Genomic DNA, 7,163 nt, shown 5'->3' with positions numbered 1-7,163 from the left:
CTATTCACATATACACAACCTAAGCCACAATCATCATATCCATACACAACATCTCAATACCCAAACATCATAGAACAATAATTTACACTAGGGTTGAGAATCTTACCACACCCAAGGTCCAAGGAGACAAGATTAACCTTCTCCTTCAAGAGAGTTGGGTCCTTTAACATCAAAGAGCCCAAACTCTCAACATTTTTGCTCATGAAACTCGAAATCAAAGCTGGAAATTCGAAGGGCAAAACGTGGCTTACCTCAAGATTGATTGTATGGGTTTTGTAGAGCTCTCCGCGGTGAATGCGTGGCCACAAACGGTGCGGCAATCGGAGCTCTAGATCAAAAGTTATGGTGGTTTGAAGATCAACCAAGGGAGAGAACTTGAGAGAGTATTCTTCCCTCCATGGCCTCCATTTCAGCGTGAATGAGAGTGTTGTGAGGAGAGAGAGTGCTGAAAACTAGGGTTTTGGTTTAGTTTAGTTGGGCCAAGGGCCCACTTTGGGTCCGGTTGGACCCGTTTGGCCCGTTCGATCCAATCTTAGTCCGATTTCTATAAAATTAGTACCGAAACTCTCGTCTCAATCTCCTCTATCATATTTAGCCATAAAAATCACATTTTTGGCTTTCTAGAGTAAATTCTCATTTATGAGTTAATTAGCCATTAATTAACCGGGTCTTACATTCTACCCACCTAATTGAGAATTTTGCCCACAAAATTCAAATCCAATTACCTGAGAATAAGTGCGGATAATCCGTTCGCATCTCCGACTCAAGTTCCCAAGTGTGTTCCTCAACACTGCCTCGACTCCAAGCCACTTTGACTAATGAAACCTCTTTTTCACGTAACCGTTTGATACTAGTATCATCAATTCTGACTGGAGCCACTGGAAGCGTTAAATCTTCTCTTAACTGAACCGATTCAGGTTCTAACACATGGCTAGCATCAGGAGTGTACTTCCGAAGCTGCGACACGTGAAACACATCGTGCAGGTTCGAAAGATGAGGTGGTAGAGCCACCCGATATGCCACCGGTCCAATCCTCTCTAGGATCTGAAATGGACCAATGTATCGAGGATTCAACTTCTTTGCTTTAATCGCCCTACCTACTCCTGTGGTTGGAGTAACCTTCAGGAAAACATGATCTCCTCCCTCAAATTCTAAGGGCTTTCGCCTCTGATCGGCATAACTCTTTTGACGACTCTGCGCCACAAGCATCCTATCACGGATTTTCTTAACTTGATCAGTGGTTGATGATTGGATTTTTGACGGTTTAGAATTTCACAAATGAATTCTCGTTGCAAGTATAGTTTCTAAACCAATCACTAATCCTTTCATACAAAAAGTTGTTTGTCGAACAAAGAAGATACATTTATTATGAATTACCTCTTATTGAATTGAAAGAAAATGGGATGAACAATACTAGATCTACAACAAAGTATAAGAACAACATGAAGGAAATTGCAATAAAAGAATGGAAAAAGAATCAATGTCACTACAAGGAATTGAGATGTAGAAGTAGAAGAACATGAATCTAAATCTAGACCTAAGAACTAAACCTAATCCTAATCCTAATTCTAGAGAGAAGTGAGAGCTTCTCTCTCTAAAACCCTAAAATTCAAGTGATTAGTTAGTTGGAAGTGATGTTATAGTATGATTCATGTCTTCCCCTTAATCCTTCATCCTTTTATCCCTTTCCCTTAGCAATTTGGCGCCAAAAATGGGTTCAGAAACCCTCTCAAATCGCCAGGCACGTGCTGCATTAATGAGGCCATGTGCCATCATTGGCGCGTGCGCGCATGGTACGCGTGCGCGTCCCTGGTCGATTCTGCAATGTGCGCGTGAGCGCCTTGTGCGCGTGCGCGTGCATGGCTGTCTTTGCTTCTTTTTTGACTTTTTATGCTTCTCTCCGCTTGTATGCTTCTTTCCTTGCTTCCTTTGATCCATGCCTAGCCTATTTCAATCCTGGACTTACTAGCAAACACATCAAGGCATCTTATGGAATCAAAGAAGAACTAGAATTCATCAAAATAAGGCTTAAAAAGCATGTTCTCACACTTAAGCACGAATATGGGAGAGATAACAAAACCATGCTAATTCTTAGGCTAAATGTGACAAAAGGTTATCAGAATACTCTAAATTCAATGCAAAACAAACCGTCAAATTCAGGTTTGTCAGTGGTCTCAGCTATCATTTCCGGCCCCAACAAGCCTTTCTCTCCAGCTTCATACCAACATAGCGGAGATTGACATTTCCTTCCATACAATGCCTCATACGGAGCCATTCCGATGCTCGCATGGTAATTATTATTGTATGCAAACTCCACTAACGGCATATACCGATCCCAACTCGCCGGTTGGTCCAAAACACAAGCTCTCAACATATCTTCTAGGGTTTGGATCGTCCTCTCGGATTGACCATCTGTTTGAGGATGGTAAGCTGTACTCAAGCTTAATCGGGTTCCAAAAGCTTTCTGAAATGCACCCCAGAACCTCGAAGTGAAACGAGGATCTCTATCAGAGATTATAGTAGCATGTACACCATGGAGTCTCACAATCTCCTTTATGTATAACCGCGCTAGCTTCTCAAGGGTGTAAGTCATCCGAATGGGCAAAAAGTGAGCTGACTTCGTCAGTCGGTCCACAATCACCCAGATAGCATCAAAACCAGTCCTAGTCCTTGGCAATCCCGACACAAAGTCCATTGCAATACTTTCCCATTTCCATTGCGGAACCTCTAAAGGTTGCAACATCCCGGAAGGTCTTTGATGTTCAATCTTTACCTTTTGACAAGTTAAGCACTTTGAAACAGATTCCGCCACATCATTCTTCATACCCGGTCACCAAAACATCGCCTTTAAATCATGGTACATCTTAGTACTTCCCGAGTGAATGGAGAATTCGCTTTTGTGTGCCTCCTTTAAGATATCTTGCCTCAAAGTACCAACATCCGACACAATGATCCTACCCTTGAATCTCCATAACCCATCTTTTTCTTCTGACACTCTCCACTGTTTTCCTTGTTCGATAGCCGGTAACACCTTCCATAACGCTTCATCATTCTCATGAGCCTTTAGGAGTTCGGACTTAAAGTCACTTGAGATTTCTAATCGGCTCAAACACAAGGTTCCGGATACTTCTCGAACACCAATTTTTAGACTCTCGAATCCCTTGAGCAACTTCTCCTCTTGAAGCATCATCCAAGCTGCATATAACGACTTTCGACTTAACGCATCCACCACTACATTTGCCTTTCCTGGATGGTAATTCAACTCAAAGTCGTAGTCTTTCAATAATTCCATCCACCTCCTCTGCCTCATATTAAGCTCTTTCTGATCAAAGAGATATTTCAAGCTCTTGTGATCGGAGAAGACTTGGAACTTAACCCCATAGAGATAATGCCTCCACACTTTCAAGGCAAACACAACCGCAGCGAGTTTCAAATCGTGCGTAGGGTAACTAACTTCGTGAGATCTCAACTGTCGTGAGGCATACGCCACCACATTATGATGCTGCATCAGCACGCACCCTAGACCCTTTAACGAGGCATCACAGTACACCTCAAAAGGCTCGTTCGGCTCAGGTAACACTAACACAGGTGCAGTGGTCAACTTTTTCTTCAATGCCTGAAAGCTCTCCTCGCACTCAGGAGTCCAAACAAACGGAGTGTCTTTGCGAGTTAACTTTGTCAACGACAAGGCTAATTGCGAAAAGCCCTTGATGAACCTTCGGTAATAGCCAGCTAGACCCAGAAAACTCCTTATCTCAGTTACTGTGGTTGGTTGCCTCCAATCCATCACAGCTTCTACCTTGGTTGGATCTACGGCTATTTCCTTCTTACTCACCACGTGACCCAAAAACTTCACTTCATCCTTCCAAAACTCACACTTAGACAGTTTTGCATAGAGTTTCTTCTCCTTTAGAATTTGCAACACGGTCCTCAAGTGTTCCAGATGCTCTTCTTTAGTCTTGGAGTAAATTAGTATGTCGTCAATGAAGACAACAACGAATTTATCCAGAAACGGACAGAACACTCTATTCATGTAATCCATAAACACTGCAGGAGCGTTCGTCAACCCAAAAGACATTACAGTATACTCGTAATGACCATAACGAGTCCTGAAAGCGGTCTTAGGGATATCCTCACCCCTCACCCTTATCTGGTGATAACCGGATCACAAATCGATCTTAGAGAAAACCCCAGCTCCTTATAACTGATCCATGAGATCATCAATCCTCGGCAATGGGTACTTATTCTTTATGGTGACCTTGTTCAGCTGCCTGTAATCCACACAGAGTCGCATACTTCCATCTTTCTTCTTTACCAGTAACACTGGAGCACCCCTCGGGAAAACACTTGGTCGGATAAAGTTCTTACCCAACAATTCCTCTAACTGAGACTTTAGCTCGGCCATCTCTAACGGTGACATCCTATAAGGAGCACTTGAGATTGGTCCCGCCCTAGGCACCAACTCAATAGCAAACTCGACCTCTTGGTTAGGTGAAAATTCCTCAATATCATCAGGAAACACTTCCGGAAACTCACACACTACCGTAATATGATCCAACCTCTGATCATCACCCGAAACACCAGCGGTTAACAACAGGATACCCTGACATTCGAATCCAGAACAGTTCACCATCATCGAATTTAAGTAATAATTATTCACCACGACCGGCCCTTCTGTATCTTCCGGCATAAAGTACACCGACTTTGTAGAACAATCAAGCAGGACATGGTTCTCAGATAACCAGTCCAATCCCAAGATAAGATCAAGACCGATCATCGGTAAGCAGATTAAATTATGGACAAAATCACGCTGCTTGAACCTAAACGAAACTCTCGGGCATCCTAGCCTAGTTACCATGGCTTCATGGGTAGCATTATACACTTTTAAGTCATAACATAAGGTTACGATCTTCAATCCTAACTCATGGGCTTTCTCAAATGCAATGAATGAATGCGATGCTCCCGAATCAAATAAAGCATTTAAAGTTTGACCATCCATTTCACAGTTACCTCGAATGAGTGTCTCGGATCCCTCTGCATCCACAGCTGAGGTGGTGAACACCCGACCAGTCTGTTGTGCTTTACCAGCACCTTGCTTTTGCTTCTCCGGACAACTTGCGGCTTTATGCCCCGCCTTTCCACAATTGTAGTACAAACCCCATCCGGCCTTGCATGGTACTCCCGGATGGTGACTTCCACACCTAGTACAAGCTTGATCATTCTGAGGCTGTTTCCCAAACCTTTTCCCTTGGGGGTAGTTGTTGTTGGGCCTCCTAAAAGAACCTCCCTTTTTGAAAGGCGGACCTCTAGGTGCAAAGCTCTTCCCTCGGTTTTGTAGAAATGATCCTTTGTGACTCCCTTTCTCAGTGGTTGCCCTCTTCACACACTCCTCAGTAACCCTACACTTGTTCACCAATTCGGAGAAAGTCCTAATCTCCATTGGTCCCACTGAACTGAAAATATCACTCCGGAGTCCTCCTTCGTACTTAACACACTTCCATTCCTCATATTCCACCGGAGTCCCTTGACACATACGAGAGAATCTAAACAGCTCCTCAAACTTGTCAGTATACTCAGATACGGACATAGTACCATGCTTCAGCTGCAACAATTCAAGCTCCTTGGCCGTCCTAGCAGAAGTCGGAAAGTACTTCTTATAGAACTCCTCTTGGAAGACATCCCAGGTGATATAATCATCACCCTGCTGCAGGAGGCGTCGGATTCCTTGCCACCAATGCGACGCTTCGCCAGTGAGCAAATAGGTAGCGAACTCCACACGCTGCCCTTCAGGTACCAGCTGCGCTTGCAGTGCTCGTTCCATAGCCTGAAACCACGTATCGGCTTCAGTCGGGCTAGTAGTTCTCTTGAACTTCGGTGGATTAACCTTCAAAAAGTTCGCCAGTGTCATCGGGCCCTGAACTCCACCTCCGTCATTACCATGGTTGTTCATCTGTTGGCCAAGAGCCTCAGCAGTGGCTTGCATAGCAGCAGCCATGTTCTCCAACGCAGTCATAAAGTTCACCGGGTCATTAGGGTTAGTCTCCGGCGCACGAGCATTAGTACGACCTCTCCCACGGCCTCTACCACATCCACGAGGTGCCATCTGGTTCCTATACACACCAAACAATCGATATTAAGTTGATCAGTCTCAATATCGGAAGTCTAGTGCTTCAAAGTCCCAAATGCATGCTCATGAACGTTTATGCCAATTATATCAAGCAGATATACTAATAGCACATGACACATATACAGAGAATGCACAGAAGCATAGTCAGTCCATTCCTCAGGTTCTACAGGAACGAACTGCTCTGATACCATAATGTAACACCCTACCGTACAGAGTCTTATGCTTAAGTCATAATTCAGAGATGGCAAGGTATTACGACCTCTAAAACCAAAATTTAGTACGTATAGTAGTATGAATAATTGATTATAACTAGGAGCCTTTATAGAAAAATGGGTAAACAAAAACCGTAACTCGAAAGCGCAACACTCCGATCGATAACGTAACGAACAGGGATAAGCTAACGCGAGATCATATATATAAAGAGTGTCAAAAACAGGAATATCAAGACTCAAAATCCGGCTGCAAAGATAACCGGTCCGAGCATAGCAATATATACATATAATAAAATAAGGAAAACCCCAAAGAAAATCCAAAGGGACACAAATACAGAAATCTATTCTCCAAAATCTCCTATAAGAGGAGTCATCACAGTTTGTATTATTTAATAGAGATAAAAGTATCTAAACAAGATATATAAACCAAACAATTCATTCAACAGCATATATGCATTTATACTTAGCCATAATCATGGCTCCGCCGTAACACGGCAATAATCTATCCATCCGGCTTACGGTTAAATCCATAACCACCCAATTCATTAACAATTACGGCCCTTCGGCCCATGGCACAACAAGCACTTCCACCGCCATTCTCCGCATCTCACATAATCATCTTTGATCCTCATTGATCATTCATTTTTCCCTTGCTTCACTCGCAAGTTACCACATTCACTAGCCCTTTTTCTCATGCTAGGCATATCATAATGATTCAAGACATAAGTGGTGAGATTGGAGGCTTAGAAGTATGAAATTTGGTTTTTAAAACTCAAAAATCAACTTTGGGATGAAAACAGGGCCACGCGTACGCGCACTCCACG

The sequence above is a fragment of the Arachis ipaensis genome, chromosome B02 (assembly GCF_000816755.2).
Source record: "Arachis ipaensis cultivar K30076 chromosome B02, Araip1.1, whole genome shotgun sequence".
Classification (NCBI taxonomy): Eukaryota; Viridiplantae; Streptophyta; class Magnoliopsida; order Fabales; family Fabaceae; genus Arachis; species Arachis ipaensis.
Note: the sequence above shows the minus strand (reverse complement) of the source record.